The 19751-nt window shown below is 44.5% G+C and overlaps 1 long non-coding RNA gene across 1 annotated transcript in view; it reads right to left on the bottom strand.

Moving 5' to 3' along the window:
* Positions 1-19751, bottom strand: part of LOC116737877 — a 220883-nt gene that overhangs the window by 145218 nt on the left and 55914 nt on the right. The window contains exon 2 of the long non-coding RNA XR_004343172.1: positions 2628-2700. This is a non-coding gene — a long non-coding RNA (uncharacterized LOC116737877). The remainder of the gene's footprint in view (positions 1-2627; positions 2701-19751) is intronic.

Here is a 19751-nt window from a genome sequence, read left to right as displayed (position 1 = left end):
AGTGAAGTCAGGAACTTTGTCTACTCAATTTACTGCTGTGACTCCAGGACCATGGACAGGAAGCACTCAGGAAATATTTTTGAATGGCTAAATGAATGGAAATTATTTGTGGTACTGTAAGGTCCAGTGAGGTATGATGGTAATCTAGACCTACACTCTGGTTTTCAAACCTTCTTTAACTGTGGAATCCTTTGTTTAAGTGAAACTAAGGGGTTGAATGATGGGGGAGAGTTGGGGAAGTGGAGGCCTATTCATGGGTTTCTCCTCCCACACCCCAAGGAAGTCCCCAGAGTACCCTGGCTGAACCTGCAGGGGTTTGAGGAGCACAATTTGAATACCAATGATCTGGGAGATAATTTTAATATTGTGACTGTTCATAGTGGTTTAACGGTTATTCTGTCTTTTGGCTTTAAATTTGGGCACAGCTATGGGTTCTTTCAAGATGTTCTCTAATTAAATACCTTTGCCTCAAAAGAAGCTCATCCTCCTTCTGAGAAAATAGAACTTGCTTTGCAGCAATCAGCTTTACGATGGTGTCTTCTGGAACACTAATGTGGTGAACAAAAAAAGGACTTCTTGTAATGGTATTTTGGCAAGACATCATTGAAGTAGAACCCAAGAAAAATGTTCACATTTGACTTTTTAGTGATTGGCAAAGAATAAGAAACTAAGGGATTTGTGTTTCAATACACTTGCATGAAGTGGCTACCTTGTGCCAAGCTAGGTGCTGAAGACTCAGTCAAGAACAAGACTAAGTCTGTGCCCCATGGAGCTCCCGTTTGAGAGGGCCAGGCAGATAGAAAACACACACACAGATAATGAATTGTTCGCTTTCAGTTAGCACTGCGTGCTATGAAGAAATCAAGACTATGTCATAGACAATGATGAGATTTGCCAAATAAGCATAGACTTCTTCACTATTCAATTGTCCAAAAAATCAATCAAGTTAATTTCCATATCTCAAAACTGAACAGTAACATTTCATGTTCAGAATGATTGTCCAGAAGAGTCAGACAAATTATATCCCTTATACTCATTTTTAAGAAGGGAATGAGAGGAAATAGAAAGGAGAGAGGAAGGAAAGAGAAAGGGAGGGGTAAAACTATGTTCTAGAAACATTTCTTGCAAGGTGAAGAAAATCCAACTACCAAAGCATGCCACTCCTGAAGCATTCCAGTCAATCAAGGATTTGTTGAACCTATTACAGCTGCATCTTATTACTCTGGATATTTAGATTGAAAATCTAATAAATAAGTGAATAATAATAAATAAATAAATCTAAAGAAAAGAGTGCTTATACTTATTTATATTTCCTGAGTTTTAAAAATTACACTCTCCCTTTAATAGAGGAAATCCTGATGTGTTTTTTGTAAATGTCATTTTGATTTCACATATACCTCATTACTTAATCTAGCTCCTTTTAGATTTACAAATGGTGTCCTAGTCATCTGTAGTCTTTCCATAACCGGAAAGAATCATGTCTGGAAAAGCGACACATTTGTAAAAGTGACAATCTTTCTTAGACCTTTTCTAGATCAATCCAATTTAATTCAGATTGATGCACATTATTACAGAGTTTGAAAAGAGTTGAAGACACATACTAGACCATACCAATCGCCCAATTGCTTCCATTTTCCTTGACTGACAAACCAAAGGCAAAGGCATCCTTCTCAGAGTGAGTCCAATTAAACTGAGTATGACACAGGCGGGAGACTGCATGATTTGGATGCAATCCCCTTCCCATCCATAAATATAGCTTTTAAAGCCAAGGATAAAGGATGTGACGAGGGTATGAACTTGGGGCAGAACTGATATTTTTCAGGGATGCGTGGGTGGCTCAGTCAATTCAGTGTCCGACTCTTGGTTTCAACTCAGGTCATGATCTTGAGGTTCATGAGATCGAGCCCCCACTTTGGGCTCTATGCTGATAGCGTGACAGCCTGCTTGGGATTCTCTCTCTTTCTCTCTGGCCCTCGTCCTTCCCAAATAAATTAATTAATTAGAAAAAAAATAAAGAACTGATACTTGTCAAAGCAAATTTCTGTCATACTAAGGTTTGTGAAGAAAACCAAATGCTTGGTCATAGTAGAGGCAATCTGGAATGCTCCTAGGTGTGGTGGCACCAATCTAGGCAGATATAAAATTAGAACAGTGCAACCAATAAGACTGAGAGTTTTAAAATGTGGTTCCAGTGGAGATTCCTGAGCCACAGTTGGAAGTTGGTTTACCCTCTCCGCCACTCTCAGACACCCATGTAGTAATCGTTAGCTTTGGCGGGCACAGTAGGTGCCATTTGTTTTATTCATTATCTCATGCAACTACCTTGCCAAGTGTACCATTATTATACTCATTTGCAGATGCAGAAGTTGAGGCTTCGTTGGCTAATTTGAGCAATCTCACATACTAGTAACTGAAGGAGTTAGGATTCCAACGAGGCAAGTGGCTGCAGAAGCTGCATTCATAAACACTACATCATGAAAAGCTGCACTTTGATCTCATTGTGTGTTGGCATCTCTTGTAAATTTTTGTTAAAAGAGAAAAAAATTATGTTGTTAAAACAAACCACGTTCTCCCCAAACTAGGTTTCCAGACCACCCACTTAGAATAATTAGAACATCTCTACTTACTGCAGCTGTACCTTGCAAAGAGGGGTAAATGGTAGTCTCCACAGGGACGAAAAACTGTCCAGAGCCCAGACATCTGAGATAATAATAACAAAGAGGAGATAATGACAGTAATTAATAACAACATCCACCATTTATTGAGTGCTCACTGTGTGCTAGACATTAAGGCATTATGCTAGCTACGTTACAGGGATTATCTCAATGGATCCTTCCCCAAACCTTTTGAGGTCAGTACTATTGTTATTCTAAATTTTAAGAGGAAGAAACCCAGACTTAAGCCTTGTGCCCTGCCCAAGGTCAGGCAGGACTCCTAAGTGACACATATTTGAAACTTCATCTATTCCATGCAGAAACTGCATCCCTAATCACTAAACTCTATACAGCCCAAGGTCAAGCCAAGCTGAATGTCACGAGGAGCTGGGGTCTGGTTAATGGCCTGAGTCCAAAACAGACAGATATGAGCCTGCTAAGAAGAAAGTGGAATAAGGTATAGCAGTTTAGAATGTACTCATCAAACCAATGATTCACTCTATTATTCAACAAATACTTATTTTTAAATTTTTATTTTAATTCCAGTATTGTTAATATACAGTGTTATATTAGTTTCAGATATACAATACAGTGATGCAACAATTCTCTACATACTAAGTGCTCATCATAAGTGTACTCTTTAATCCCCATCACCTATGTCACCTCTCCCCATCCCCCCACCTCTCCTCTGGTAAACCATTAGTTTGTTCTCTATAGTTAAGTCTGTTTCTTGGTTTTCCTCTCTTTTCCCCCCATGTTCATTTCTTTTGTTTCTTAAATTCCACACATGAGGGAAATCATATGGCATTTGTCTTTCTCCGACTGACTTAATGTCGCTTAGTACTATACTCTCTAGCTCCATCCATGTCACTATAATGACAAGATTTCGTTCTTTTTTTACGGCTGGATAATATTCCAGTGTGTGTGTGTGTGTGTGTGTGTGTGTGTGTGTCTTCTTTATTCATCTATCAATGGACACGTGGGCTGCTTCCATAATTTGGCTATTGTAAATAATGTTGCTATGCAATCTAAGAGTTAGCGTTTTATTCAACAAATTATTCCTTGCATGCTCACTATTGGTTTAACTGAGCTGGTTCCACTCATGAGCTCTTTAATTCGTTCAGCAAACATGTATTAAGTGCTTCATCCTGGGGAGATAAAGATAAGTAAGTCCCTGTCCCCAGAAGCTCCAGCCTAGCAGACAAGTTGTGTTGACAAATCTCTAAGAAAATAATCACTAACTCAAACAAACCAACCAAGTCCCACTGACCAAACCCCACTGCTTTCTGGATGGCTCCCTTCCCACTGATGGAGCCCGGTGTCTGAAGGAGTTTTGTATTTGCAAAACTGATTTCAGAGCTCCTGCTGTTGATGTACCCTGCTAACGGGTGCCGATCTGTGAGAGACAGCACTCTTTTACTCATTTGTGAGTTTCAGATATTCAAACGTAGACCCAGAACTTACAGGAGGGATGCAGACTGAAATCGCTATGCATGGGGAATGGACGGGAGTTACGGCTGGTGATGGAAGGGAGTTAGAGCTGATGAGTGGAAGGAAGGGGTTTGGGATGAGACAAACCCCGTGACAGGGCAGACATCTAAGGGGGCTCTATGAGGACAGGGAATGATTGGGAGAATTCTAGGACGCCTCTATTGAAAACATGCTTTTAAACTGCTGCCTGTATTATGTTGGTTGCAATCTAATCCTTTCCTCACCCACATCTTCAGTAAAAGTCTGATATGTTGGTGTCACTTGAGAAAAGAGGAGGACAGTGCCATTCTGAGGACCCATGAGGCAGCAGGAAACTGGGTGCAGACTGACTGTGGGAACTGCAGCCCCCAGGACAGCTCAAAAACCTTGAGGTGGGAGCTTGACTTGCTGGGCTGCAAGGGGCACAGGCGGGGTGGTAAGGGCCGGGAGGGTAGATTCAGCCCTGAAGGCAGAAATACCTCGAAAGGCTAGTTGACTGGGATAACTACAGACCCTACACTTCGGGGTAAGGGGGAACTTCCGTCACCACGAGGACTTCCTGGATGAGATCGTTCCTAGGCTGGGCTTCCAAGGGTAAGCGCAGCCAAGCAGAGACAGGCAGCATGAACATTCTAGGCAAAATGCAGGAGGGAGAGCAGGGGGGTGCACCAGGCACAGCAGGGTCTGTGGGAGGAGCTGGCAGGGGGTCTGCAAGGGTGATTCCAGAAGAAAGCCAGGGCCCAGGGCCGAACATCCTGGGGAGGCTGTTTGTTTATGCATCCACTGGCCCTGGTTCCTCAACAGTCTTTCGTGATGGAGTTTTCACGGGCTCTGCTGAAATGAGGAAAGTATGGACATCTGTGTAATTTAAGGAACTTTTTTCCCTTAAATTATATGTATTTTTTACCATTTGGTTGTAATGACCTTTCTTTCACGAAAAGGTAACGGTCATTAAGTGGTCATTGTTTCAAATGACGTACCTGACAAAGGAAAAAGTTGGCAGCTCTACATGGCCCTCCAATATTATTTTACTTAATTTTGCTCTATTCTATTTTACTTTGCTTTACTTTCTTTTCAACTGCCCTAGAGAACCCAGATGTGCGGGAAGCAGGGTCAAGGGGATCGGGAGAGGGGGTTAGCAAGGCAGTGACACAGATCTGCATTTTGGAGTGAAAAGCGGTCAGGATGTGAGAGTTACCTGGGAGGGTGGGGCCGGTGGCGGGGAGGAACAGAGGGCAGAGCCCTGATGGCAAAGAGCTCTCAGCCAGGGCAGGGATGGTAAGGGCGGGATGGACCCAAACAAAGGCAAGAAATGTGTGAGAGGTGGGCACCTGGGTGGCTCAGTTGGGTGAGCTTCCGACTTCAGCTCAGGTCATGATCTCACGGTTCGTGAGTTCGAGCCCCGCGTCGGGCTCTGTGCCGTCAGCCCAGAGCCTGCTTTGGATCCTCTGTCTCCTGCCTCTCTCTGCTCCTCCCCTTCTCTCTCTCTCTCTCTTTCAAAAATAAATAAGTAAGCTTAAAAAAAAAATGTGTGAGTGGTAAAGCTCCAGGAGCTGAAGGGCCTGTCTTGTTCCCCTCCGGGTTTCTGGTGTCTGAGGTGCTGACTGGCCCAGCCAATGACCAGCACATGCTTGCTGACCGTGAACAAACGTGGAGACAGGTTGAGGGCAGGAAATGAAGGACAGAATGGGCGGGCTCGTGGTTCCTGGCCCGTGTGGCTGGGTAGCTGGTAATGCCCACAGCTGAGATGAAGGAAAACAGGCAGGAAAGCAGGACTGGGGGAGACGGCAAGTCTTGCTCCAGGAGTGTGGGGTGTTAAGGGTTTATGAGACATCCAGGGGAGAGGCTCATCAGGCAGGCCCATCATAGGCAGGAAGGTCCAGGGAGAGGTGGAGGCTGGAGCTGAGGTTGAAAACACTTCCTAGCACGTGGCCAGCTGAGGGAGAGGGAGGGAGAGCTACTGTGGGATGCTTAAAGAATTCTCTCACCTGACTGTAAGCTGGCAAGCTAAACTTTTTTTTTTTTTTTGATGTTTATTTTTGAGAAAGAGACATAGTGTAAGTGAGGAGAGGAGCAGAGAGAGAGGGAGGCACAGAATCCAAAGCAGGATCCAGGCTCTGAGCCGTCAGCACAGAGCCCGACACAGGGCTCGAACCCACAAACCATGAGATCATAACCTGAGCCGAAGTCGGTTGCTTAACTGACTGAGCCACCCAGGTGCCTCTGGCAAGCTAAACTGTATCGAAAATTCCAGAACACATTAGTGTGAGAAACACGGCCCCCCGCCCCCACACTCCGTTATGAAGTACAATGTGGTGGCCTGCGGTCCTTGGTGATACGCTGGGACTTCGAAATTTACCCCACCATCCCTGCTTCACATACCCAGAATCTTCTCTATCAATACATCCCATATACCCACCATCCTGTAGCAACTTAAATGCTTCCCATTTCAAATCTTGACTATACACGAAAGCCTTCCAAAGGATGAGAAAATACTCTAAATAATTAAGTTTGTATATCATAGGTTTTATCAGACACACAGTTTGAGCAGGTTAGGGGAAAAACGTCTGGGATTGTTCTTTCCTCCCAAGTTCAGACTTTACTTGCTTAACCTGGTTTCTTCAAGGTTGATGTGATTATTCATTCTAACCTGCCTTTACTGCAAAATCAGAGGAAGAAAATGGATTAATGAATAAGCATTTGGGTTGGAGATGAGAAAGGGTACCTTGTTTGGAGCACTCTGTTTGGCAGGCACCGTGCCGGGCCCTTGAACTAGACTCTCATTGAATCTTCACAAGGGCACCGAGGGGCAGCACCATTTAACACTTGCAAGTGAGGGAACTGACAGGCTTCAAAACCTGTTCTCAGTCGTACGCTCAGTAAAATGGTAGAGAGCAGATTTGAACCCATATCTGTGTCTCTAAAGCCCTTGGAAAGGCTCAGCATTATTCTGATTGCGCATTTGCTACCGTCCTATTAGGCAAGGCCTGAATTTAGAGAGAACAGTGCCTTGAGCTTAAGTCTTGATTTCAAGGGTCACCAGGTAGGAAATCTCTCCCCAGATCTTCCGCCATGAGATTATTTCATTGCACTTGAGTAAAGAGGAGGTGGAGAGGGGGAAGAAAATCAATGGATCCCAACACATTTACACCCTGATAGCTCTGAGGAACGAAGGCAATGCGCAGCCTATCAGGACACCTTGATTGTCATCAGGCCAGGAGACCCACAGAGGGCACCCCGATCGGGCCAGAGGTGACTTGTCCAGGCAGATAACCTGCTAACAGAGGTCACTCCAGGAGCTGGGAGTGATGGGAGGCAGTGATGGAGAGGCTTCGTCACCACTCAGCCTTGTGATCCAGCCACCCTCACTCACTTGGCAAAAGAGCGGGGGAGGGAGGAGGTTTTTGGAGAAGTTAAAAATGAGGCATGTGGTCAGTATTTGGGGAAACACTGACAACCTGAGGGTTGCAATACAATGATATCTATTGCTGTGGGGCCTATTCGCTCATTTCTTTAACAACTATTTTCGAGTGCCTATTTTGTAAGTGACGCTGGGGCCGCTAGTGGACACAGCTCTTGCCTTTGTAAAGTTTATCATCGGGAGGAGAGGGAGTAGACGGTAAACAAAATGACCAACTGTAATCATTGCTTTGTGGGGACAGAGGCATCAGACCTCTGGGAGTGGTCTATTCCAATCACGGTCTTGGGGAGGCTCTCCGGGTGGGCAGAGTAAGGCGCCCAGCAAGAATCAGCACACACCCCCTGAGCACTAACATGTGGCCGTCTAGAAGAGAGAAGTTATCTTCTACCTCTCATGCTGCTTTTGGGCAGGTATGGGGGATGGAGAAGTGTTCCTGAGCACAAGGGCAATAGATGGCTGATCGTTCAAGAATATTCATGCCTTCCCGTCTACCTCCATGGTAAGAGTATATTTCCTTATCCCTTGACTTTGGGGTCAGTTGTGTGACTTGCTTTGGTCAGTGGGTTGCTAATAGCTGTAACGCAAGCGCAGAGCATTGGCACTGCCCTCCTGCTCCTCTGCCACGGTCATGGAAAGAGCTCGCCCTTCTAGCTGTGGCCCCTTCGGCCTGGGCCCCAGAGTGAACACAGACCGACCTCAATCCGTAAGAGAAGCCCAGTCCAGCTGGAGCTGGGGCTCAGTGCAGTCACTGCTGACCCACAGTAGACACGCAGAGCTGTGAGCGTGAGAATAAACGGTTGCTGTTGTAAGCCGTGAGTTTTGGGGTGGTTTGTTACACAACAGTATGTGGCAATCGCTCATTGATACAACCAGTAGCAGTGCCAGGATGTAGCTGGGAGAATTAGTCTCCTCTTGCTCAAGCTCTCCCAAAACAAACAATCCAACTGAAAACAATGGATATACTATGCAAATACAGCATCCAAAAAAAAAAAAAAAATCACTTAGCACTTGCCTTCTTCCCATATTCCAGCTGTCACCTCCCACAGGAATTCTGGAGCCGCCACTGTGGACAAGAGCTTCTGCCTCTGAAAGTGGGCATTACTGCAAGGGCATGGGCATCCCGGTGGCACAGGTTACTCTCTTCATGCCATTCTTGGCCTCATGGTGGCTCTGATCTTTAGGGCTAAAGGCAGAAGCTTTCATTTCCTCTTCCAGTACCTTCCACGGTCTTTCTCTCTCTCTTTTCCTTCCCCCAGCCCCACCCTGACATTTACTGTGAATAGGCTCTGACTGGGTCTGTGTGGGTCAAATGGACAACTGTGGTCCAATCAGCTGGGCCCAGGATATAAGATCAAGTTCAATGAGCATGACTGTAGGGAGCCAGCTTCCTGTGAGTGAGTATAGAGTGGGAATTTAAGGGGGGGGCATTGCAAGTTGGGCACAAGGTCCCAGAATAGTCTATTCTGGGCAGGGCCGTCTCTGTTATTTCTTTGTATTGCACATTTCATACAGTGCTGAGCACACATATATGACTCCCAGAACCTACAGGCAGACTGATGGATCGATTACAGTAGCATTTTTACACTGGAAAAGAACATCTACCATTGCAGTGATAATAAAACTAGTTACCGGGCAGTATTAGGGGACCAAGATTTCTCATCATCCTCAAGTAACACTGGACAAAGAGCCAGTTAAGTGATGCCATTGCAGCCCCCATGTTTCCCCTCCAGGGGCTGAACTGAACCCCAGTCCTCACTCTCCATACCCTCTGAAAGAAGAACATTTTCAAGAAAGTCAGAACAATCTATTCCCCATCCCCTTCCCAGCCCCAACCATCACAAGTACACCTCCTCCACTATAAGGTAATTGTATCTATAGCAAGAGCCACTTACAACTAAAAGGTGTATTTAAGGAAGGAAGGGAGTTCTTGCTGCAAAGGTTTTATGGCTGGATGGTCATTGCTTAGGTTTGCCTGGGGGTAATAAGGCTAAAATCAAGCCATGAGTCAAGGGAGCCACCAAAATCTGAGTCAGATCTCCAGGCTGGGTTACAAGTACAGCAGTGTTTCCCAAAGTGGGTGCCAGGAAGCACTGGTTATAGGGGACATCATGAGAAAAACAACAACAAAAGAATCTTGTGGTTAAGTCAGAACCAGGAGATCAGAATCAGCTCGCTGAGCCAGAGACTGGAAGACAGAAAAGCTCAGAACAGAGTAACGAAGAAGCTCCAGAGGTCAGGCTCAGAGGGTAGAGCAGAATGACGGCCCAGCCGTGTAAAGACTACAGTAGAGGTCGAAACAAAGTGCTCAGAGAGTACTGGGGAAGGAGAGAGGAATCATACCAGGGAGACCTAGGACAATTTCCCAGACTGGGACGTGTGCCTCGCGCGCAGTAGGCATTCGTGTAGAATCAGTGATGTAGACAGGATTGGAGCAGCACTTGGGGGAATGGCAGATGGGCAGGCAGGAAGGTCATTTTGGGCAGAGGACACATTTGAACAATAGCCTGGAGTGTGGGGTTGGTTCCACCTGCAGGTGGTTGGAAAGGGGGGCGTGAGGCTTCAGCTTCGTGCGTTCTCAGCATCTCCCCAGGGAAGGGAGAGTGACTTTCAGCCTCGTGCTGTTTCAGGGCACAGCCTTGGAATGAAACAGGACCCGCCACCCTCATCAATGCCAGCTTTTGACTGAGATTGGGCCGAGACGGGGCCAGGCAGCCCCAGTTCCCGCCTGCACAAAGCGGACACCCGACCTCCCCTGGCGTGTGCCACCTGTGCTCGGCAGAGCCGAGTGTCCATTACTCTGAGCTGCAGGCTCCCAGGCAGGGCCCCCCTGCTTTGTTCACTGCCGCTCCTTTGAGCCAGAAGAGCAGCGGGGCTGGAGTCTCCTCCCCAGCCCGGACGCTTGCTTTGTTCTGCAGGACAGCTCTGCCGTTGTGCGCCTCAGTCCGCGTTCCAGGCCACTGAGAGTGGGAGATGCTGTGTCCTCAGTTTAAAAGGCTCCGGGGCTCTTGGGTGGGAAGGGAGGGTGGAAAACATTGTAGAGTAAGAATGTCTATGGAGAGTGCAAATGCCCAGCACCGAGCCTTTTGGCAAGACTTTCAATGAAACTTCACGTTCAAAGCATAACATACAACAAAATTAGAAAGCTTCCCCTTCGTTCAGTAGTACTCAGGAGAAACCAAAGAAGCCTAGGAGACATTAATTAGAGTCAGAATCATTTCCTGGCCTCCTCCAGGGATCAACCTTTAAATTTTTGGGTTTTCCTGCCTGTAAGACGGGCCACCTCAGTCCACAAGGCAGCCCTTGTGACATGTAATGAAAGTGTTGATAAAGACAAGCAGAGAAGATGAGCGTATCTGGTGAAGACTGGGAAACTTGAGCAAATTCCCCCATCCCAAACGATCCTTCCAGCAACTGCTGATGAGAGTGAACAGAGGTATTTCAGTACTTTGGTCAGGGAGATGTTCTCAGCTGCCATCCTGGCTCGACCATCTGTCTGCTGGTCAAACTGGGTCAAAATACTTATCTCACCCTCCTGTTAAGTGGGGATAATCACATCTACTTGACAAGTAGTTGTGAAGCTTCGGTGAAATAAGGTATAAAACATTTAGTGCAATGCCTGTACCTCACAAGTGCTCAATAAATGTTAGCCCTTCAGGGTGAAAAGCACTACCCTACCTGTCAAGACTGTCCTTAATTTTTTTTATGCTTATCTCTTCATTTAGAGAGAGAGAGAGAGAGAGAGAGAACACAAGTGGGGGAGGGGAAGAGAGTGAGGGAGAGAGAGAGAATCCCAAGTAGGCTCCGCACTGTCAGTGCAGAGCCTGATGTGGGGCTCGAACTCATGAACTGCGAGATCATAACCTGAGCCAAAATCAATAGTCTGACACTTAACCAACTGAGCCACCCGGGCGCCCCAAGGCTGTCCCTTTTATACCAAACATGTGGGTACATACATTCATAGCCTTTGATCCAGCAACCCCCCTCCCAGAACTCGCCTTAAGAAACCATACCACCAAGAGAAAAAATACAACAGGAAAAACAAAACAAAACTGGAACAGCTAAATGATGAGGTATACTCATTATAAAACATCCATTTTATGGACTATTCTGCAGCCATTAAACAGTGTTAAAAAGTGTTACAAAGAATAAACAGTGTTAAACAGTGTTACAAAGAATAGGCAAAAGAATTTTCAAAAAGAAGAACAAAACTGAACCTTATTTCAAGATTGACTGTAAGGCTACAGAAATCAAGATAGTATGCTATTGGCATAAGGATAGACCTGAATGAATCAAAACTGAGCGTCCAAAAATACACTCTTATATTTAGTTATACTTAGGGTCAACCAATGTTTTTTTTTAACATTTTTTATTTTTGAGAGAGAGAGAAAGAGAGCATGCAAACACATGAGTGTGGGAGGGGCAGAAGGAGAGCGAGACCAGATCTGAAGCAGGCTCTGCACTGAGAGCAGTGAGCCCGGTGCAGGGTTCAAACTCACAGACTGTGAGATCATGACCTGAGCCAAATTTGGATGCTCAACCGACTGAGCCACCCAGGTGCCTCTATGGTCAAGTGATTTTTGACAAAGGTACAGAGGCAATTCAGTGAAGAAAGGATAGTCTTGCCAACAAATGGTAGTGGGACAGTTGGAGAGCCACATGCAAAACCCAAAACACTTAGATCTCACATTACACCAGACACAAAAATTAAGTTAAAAGTGATCACAGGCCTAAACATAAGAAGTCAAAGTATAAAACTTTAGAATACAACAGAGGAGAAAATTTTTGTGACTTGGGATTAGACAAACATTTCTGAGGTATGATACCAAAAGCATAATCTGTAAAAGAAAAAAAAAAAAAACAACTGATACATTGGACTCCATCAGAATGAAAGAGGTTTTCTCTTCAAAAAAAATAGCACTAAGGAAATGAAAAGCCAAAAGGGAGAAAATACTTGCAGATAGTGTATCTAACGAAGGACATAAGTCCAGAATATATTTAAAAGCCCTTATAACCAGAAACAAGAAGAAAAACAACCTAATTTAAAAATGGGCAGAATTGGGGCGCCTGGGTGGCGCAGTCGGTTAAGCGTCCGACTTCAGCCAGGTCACGATCTCGCGGTCCGTGAGTTCAAGCCCCGCGTTGGGCTCTGGGCTGATGGCTCAGAGCCTGGAGCCTGTTTCCGGTTCTGTGTCTCCCTCTCTCTCTGCCCCTCCCCCGTTCATGCTCTGTCTCTCTCTGTCCCAAAAATAAATAAACGTTGAAAAAAAAATTAAAAAAAAAAATGGGCAGAATATTTGAAGTCACTTCACCAAAGAATATATATAAAGGGTAAATGCACAAGAAGAAATGTTCCACGTCATTAGTTATTAGGGAAATGCAAACTGAAACCAATGAAATACCACCTTCCATCCACTTTAAAGGCTGTAAACAAAAAGAGAGACAATAACAAGTGTTGGCGAAGATGAGGAGAAATTGGAACCTTCATACCTCGCTGGTGGGAACGTAAAATGGTGCGGCCACTTTGGAACACCTTGGTCGTTTCTTTACAAAGCTAAACAGAGTTACCATATGACTCAGCAATTCCACTCCAACTTATCTATGTCCATGTAAAAACATAGGTTTACAGCACAGTAAACAGCCAAAAATTGGGAACAATCCAGGTGTCCATCAACTGGTGAGTAGCCAAACGAAACGTGATATCTCCACACAAGAGATATTATTCAGGAGCAGACTACTGACATATACTACAATGTGGATGGACCTCAAAAACATTTTACTAAGTAACATACGCCAGACACAAGTTTAGATAAAATTTCTAGGAAATACAAATCTCTTAGAAAGCAGATCAGTGGTTTCCTAGGACAGAGGATGAAACCAGGAACTACAAACGGGCACAAGGGAAATTGGGGAAAATGGAATTGCTCTAAAACTGGATTTTAGCAATGATTGCACAGTTATATAAATTTGCTTACTTTATAAATTTATAAATTGACTAACAGTCCTATAATGATACACTAAAATGGGTGGATTTTATTGTATACAAGTTACGCATCCACATAATACTTTAAAGGTTATGTAGCAACATGAGTAAATTATGATGTTAAGTAAACATAAGAAAGCTAATGCAAAATACATAAGTATTTAAAAGCCGTGAATGGTTACAACCAATGGGTGTAATCAGAATAAAGATGGAGGAACTATGGCGCAATAACACGAGAAATTTTGTGCGTGTGTCTTTTAACAAAATGTTCCTTAATCACTTTTTGTTATTTTAAAAAAGACAGAAGACAGACTGCTTTGCACTTGGTCCTTTCGCTTTGCAGGGGGGAAGGGGAGGGCATAATAACACCTCCTACTTCTCTAGTTCTTTTCTTCTGCATTGCCAGAGAGCTTTACAGACGTTAGCTCATTAATCCTCAACAATCCACGAAGCAGGCAGAGAATAATATTACCTCCCCCACCGCACTTATTCTGATTCATTTAAAGGGTAACTTATTTGAACTCATGATGAGGGCTTTCTGCGAAGCCAGTTATAATCATATTTTTAGGTATTCTAAATCTTCGCGTATGTATACACCAGAACCAATGGATTACATTTTAACCACCGCCTCCCGAACCAGGCTATTTCTGCCCCCTTCTCATTGTCCTCTTATCCACTATGAGCTAAAGCTGAGGTGTCCTGTTACCTGGGCTTCAAAACAAAAAACACTCAGCCTGCTGAATGCTTCTGGTGGACCAAAATGGAGTATGTTTCTGTGCTATCCTCAACTTCTCTGGACCACAGAAATGAATGTTCAGGAGCCAGCTTAGCCAGTTGATGGATAACGCTTCATGTTGCTATGGTTAAGGACTCACTTCCTCTCCACCACAAACAGGTGAGGTCCCATGTTGGAGAACAAATTATTCCTAAATAACAAATCCTGAAGAATGTCCTTGTTACATAAGAATTCCACCATATGTACTGTCCCCCCCACTTCATTTACCAAGTGACCTCCCTCCATTTTTTCAAGCCAAGAGCCGGTTAAAACATCTTTCCTTTTTCTCCCTCGCGTCTCCTTAAGTAATTTCTCCCTCCTCCACACTACGAAGCATCCCATGCTGTAATGGGTACAGACCTCCACTTTTCTCCTTATCAGGCTGCATTATGAAGTATATTTGCTTATGTGCTTGTCTCCCTCAGACTGTGAATTCACCGAAAAAGAGTTAATGGCACAGTCATCTTTGAATCCCAGCACATGGGGATGGCGGTGATGGTGATGATCATATTAGCTGCCAGGACTGACGTAACAAATACCACAGAGAGGGTGGCTTAAACAACAGAAATTTATTTTCTCGCAGTTGTGGAGACTAGAAGTCCAAGCTCAAGGTATAGGCAGGGTTAATTTCATGCTCTCTCTTCTTGCCTTCCAGATAACCATCTTCTCTCTGTGTCTTCACATGGTTTTACCCTGTGTGTGTCTGTGTCCTAATCTCCTCTTCTTATAGGGACATTAGTCATATTGGATTAGGACCCACCCATATGAGATCATTTTACCGTCATTACCTCTTTTTCTTTTTTAATGTTTATTTATTTTTGAGAGAGAGAGTGTGAGGGGGGAAGGGCAGAGAGAGAAGGAGACAGAATCTGAAGCAGGCTCCAGGCTCTGAGCTGTCAGCACAGAGCCTGACGTGGGGCTCGAACTCACGGACTGTGAGATCATGACCTGAGCCGAAGTCAGACACTTAACTGAGTGAGCCACCCAGGTACCTCTGTAATTACCTCTTTAAAGGTCCTGTGTCCAAATACAGTCATATTCTGAGGTACTGGGGTTTGAGACTTCAACAATGAATTGTAGGGTGGGGAGTCAGGGGGAGGGAGGACACAATTCAGCCCGTAACAATGGTGATGTGGAGGATGATAACAGCTGCCATTTATTGAGTGCTTACTATATACCCGACACTTGACTTTCCACCTGCTATCTCTTTTACTCTTCAATGATCCTATAATTATGATCAATATTTTGTCCTCCCTATTTTACACATAAGGGAACCAGGTTTAAGGAGATTAAGTCACTTACCCAATGTCAGAGGGTTAATGTGTAGTGGAAATGAAAGTCAATCCAAGTTATTTTGCCTCCAGAATTACACCTAATCACCATGTTATGATACATGGTACATAACAGAAGTGCAGTGTATGTTTGAAGAAAGAAGGACCGAATAAATGAATGGAGTAATGAAGAACATGGACATGTGACATTTAGATTCAGTTGTACTACAGACCACATCATAGTTCTGAAAACTTACGTAAATTACACGTTAAGTTTGATAGATGGTTATCCTAAAAGGGAACTTCATTCCTGTCTTCTGATAACAGATTTTTAAAGTGATTCCATCAAATTTAAAATCTAGTACTTTTTTGCTTAAAAAAATAAGAGCTGCAGGGCACCTGGACTGCTCAGTCGGTTGAACGTCTGACTCTTGAGTTAGACGCAGGTCACGATCTCACGGTTCCTCGGTTTGAGCCCCACGTCAGCCTCTGTGCTGGCGGCACAGAGCCTGCTTGGGATCCTCTCTCTCTCCCTGCTCCTCCCCTGCTTGAACTCTCTATCTCAAAATAAATAAACTTAAAAAAATACAAATGAAAGCTGAAGTCATACATTCAAAGAACTATAGAACCAGCAGAAATTTCACACGTCATCAGTTTCAAATTTCGTCTTTTTCAACTGAGGAAACAAAAGCTCAGTGAGGTTAGCTGACTTGCTGTTACTTTATTAGACTAATAACACATTAATTATGCATCATCGTTCTCCCTATTTATCATCCCTGCGCTCTTAGGTGTGGAGTAATCAAATTAGGTTCTCCTTTTCCCCAAGATCATTCCAGAGTAGTTGGGGGGGTTAGAAATGTCAAAGGGTCATAGTAGGGGAAAATCAGCAACATTTCGAAGTCACCTTCCAAATTCTTTTCCCATTTGCCTCCCCACCGCCCGGCAAGTGCAACTCATCCAAACTAGAGAAAGGGGGCTTTTGCTCCCCTCCCGTGGCTGGGAGGAATATTCCCTAACCGTTGCTGATGAAAAGCAAAGCAAACTTCTCCAAAATTCCCAGAAAGATTAAGCAAGCACATGTATGGAGTGCTGCTAGGAAACAACTTGTGTTCATAGCCCCACTACTCCTGACAGCATCCCCTACCAGGGTGCTGAGCCCGGCAACAGAACATGGAAAACCACAGGTCTCTAAAGACAGAAAGGAACTCACAACTTATTTAGTCCAACTTCCTTAGAGGAGGAAATGAAGTTGTGGGGGGTGAATAACTAACCCAGAATTGATCAGGCAGTTAATGAGATTATTGGAACCAACAGGTCTCTTCCAGGGAAGAAGTAGGCAGACTGCATTAAGTGCCTCCCACACCCAGCATCCTTCTTATAGCTGGGCAGTATTTTCCAAAATGTGGTCTGCGTGCCATTCATGGTTACACAAGATGTTTTTAGCTATTGTCTTTTAAAATGAGGGGCGCTTGGGTGGCTCAGTCAGTTGAGTAGCTGACTTCGGCTCAGGTCATGATCTCCCGGTTTGTGAGTTTGAGCTCCACATCGGGGGCTCCGTGCTGTCAGTGCACTTTGGATGCTCTCTTCCCTCCTCTCTCTGCCCCTCCCCTTCTCAGACTCTCTCAAAAATAAACATTAAACAAAGTTTTTTTAATAAAATAAAATGGGCCAGTATTTTTTTTTTTTTTTTTTTTGGTAATAGCTATGTATTTGTTTCAATTGATACGAGAAAAAAATAATTATCCCACAAAAGCTATGACGGGTAAAACTGATTTAAAAGAGATGAACAACTTGATTCAAAATACATTCATTTAGATGTTCTGGAAAGTGAGTTGACTTAAAGAAAAAAGTCCAAAAATAATATTATAGATGGTACGATGACAGGACAGAAATCATGAGGTGGTGTGCAATTTGAAATGTGGGGCATGCTGAACAGGACACTTCTCTCCTTTTCATAGATGCATTAACTGGTGGGTGGAGAAGAGATGGTATCTGCCCGTAAATACAACAAAAATATATTTACTTCTAGTTCGGGGATCTGGTCTTGCCCTGTCCTTAAGCACCAGGACCACTCATTTATGTGCCCTGGTCATGGGATTCCAATGCCTTCAGGGTGGCCATCAGACAGACCTTTAGATGAATATTGTAAATACATTGTGAGAACAGCCATTGTAATGAACTTTTATTGATACACTTAAACGTCTGGTGCTGAAATGATGAACCAGAAAAGATCCTGTGGCAAATGTTCTCATGGCGTTCTGTCACTTATCAGATCCCGGTCTTTCATCTGAAAATTGGCAGATTGGACAGCAACCAGTCTACACTTGTCTATACAACTGCCGTTCTGACATGTTTACTATGAAAAAACACACTTTGTTTTTATAGGATGAATAATATCCTCAAAGGGCAACTTAGGTTTCTCGTTGCCCAATTTAAGCTGGTCCCAGATATCCTTAGCCTTTAAGTAATCCCTTTCTTTACTTACAATGTCTCATTAAGTCCTCAAAATTCACGAAGTTGAGTAATGAGTTAAGGCAAGGCTTTCTGCAGAGTTTTTCTGGGGCTGTTTCCTCATTCACAAAGTGCTCACCTTCAAGATTTGGGTCTGGGACATTTGAAATCAACAAGCAGAGGCTTAAACCACCCCCGGCCCCACTCCCTCAGAGGAGGAGCAAGCATTAATGTGAAGTGTGTGGGCCCAAAATTCTGTACCCCAAATCCTCTTACTTAGTCCAGTGCCTAGAGGCCCACGGAGAGTCCCCCACAGACAGTCCATCAAATCTTCCACTCCTACAGAGAGACTTGTGGTAATGTTTTCTTAGAGTCATGATGTCAAAGGAGCATCCCAAAACAATTTGGAAAGATGTGAGTTCAACCCTGTGGTCAGATCTCACAAGCATCTGAATGGCATGCAAGCCTACAACAAATTACAGGGCAATCCCCGGGCTGGCTTTCAAAACTTCTCAGGGAACGTATGTCCAAGGGCCCTTGTAGAATGTTGCACTCTGCTTTGTGTTAAATAGGGTTTAAGACAAGACATTCACCTGGTCTTAAAAATGTATCCTTCTTACCTCTGAACCTCCCTTTAGTCAGAGGCTGTTAAGACCATCGTAGCTAAGACCTTACAAGTGTTCCCGCCGAATACAAGCTGATTAGAGTCTCACAAGATAAACACAGCTCCGCTCCTGGAGTGAAGTTAAGGGACTAGTGCCTCGCTGGCACTCCACCATCTCACCGGGGCCGAGCCCCCACCCAGCCCAGCCTTCTCGTTCTTTCTACCTGACTCTGTGGTCTTTTCCCGGTTTCACTGTATAAATTCTGGAGCCCACAGTGGAAGCAGCACTTCTTGTCTGGCTTGTGGTCTTGGCTGGCTTGCCTCTCACTCCAAGCTCCAGCTCTCACCTGGTCTCTCTTTGCTCCTACCCAGCTCTCACACCCAACTCCCTTATTACTGTCAATTTCTCCCCACTCCCATGGCCTGAGGGCCTCCTTCCACCTCTCCTCTGACTGGAAACTGAAGCCTTTCCTTCCAATGAAACACTTTCCTGCTAGCTGGAGAACTTTACACAACACATTTGAAGACCCAGTTGCTTCAAGTTGACATTCTGTATTCACCACAGAAGGGAGATTTCCATAATCTCACAGGAGATCTTCTTCAAGGGCAAACCACCTCAAAAGGAATTTGGGTGGGAGACATAACCCTTGGAAATTTTCTTTAAAAACAAGAAGAAAGTAGTAGAAAAAATATACCTTAAAAGGGATATTTAATATACAAAAATGCATCTTGTATTTTGGTATCATCACAGGTAAGGTGCCTCTTACCAGATATTGCTAACACTTTCTGACCAGGCCACGCCTCCTGCCGCGTGGGCAACAGACCAGGTGAGCCTGCCTCCCCAGACTCAGTTGGTTGTACCCAGCAAGGACATTGGTCTCAGGGATGGCCCATGGGTAGCCTGTGACACTGACTGACTCAACAGCTAAAGTCAACTGACTCAAGTCAAATCCTTCTCAGGATTTAGAGAAAGACACCCAGATGTAAGTTAGGTATGGTAGCTGGACCTGGATGACCATGCAGATTTGGGGACTGAATGGCCATCTTGGGCTGTGTGTGTACAAATAACCAGAAATAGCCAGCTGGCAAGGAGGAAGATAAAGGAGACAACATACAGAGAGAGAC

This window comes from Lynx canadensis, chromosome F2, assembly GCF_007474595.2.
Source record: "Lynx canadensis isolate LIC74 chromosome F2, mLynCan4.pri.v2, whole genome shotgun sequence".
NCBI classification, from domain to species: domain Eukaryota; kingdom Metazoa; phylum Chordata; class Mammalia; order Carnivora; family Felidae; genus Lynx; species Lynx canadensis.
The sequence above is the reverse complement of the archived record's forward strand: the minus strand, read 5'-3'. Positions and strand labels throughout refer to the sequence as shown.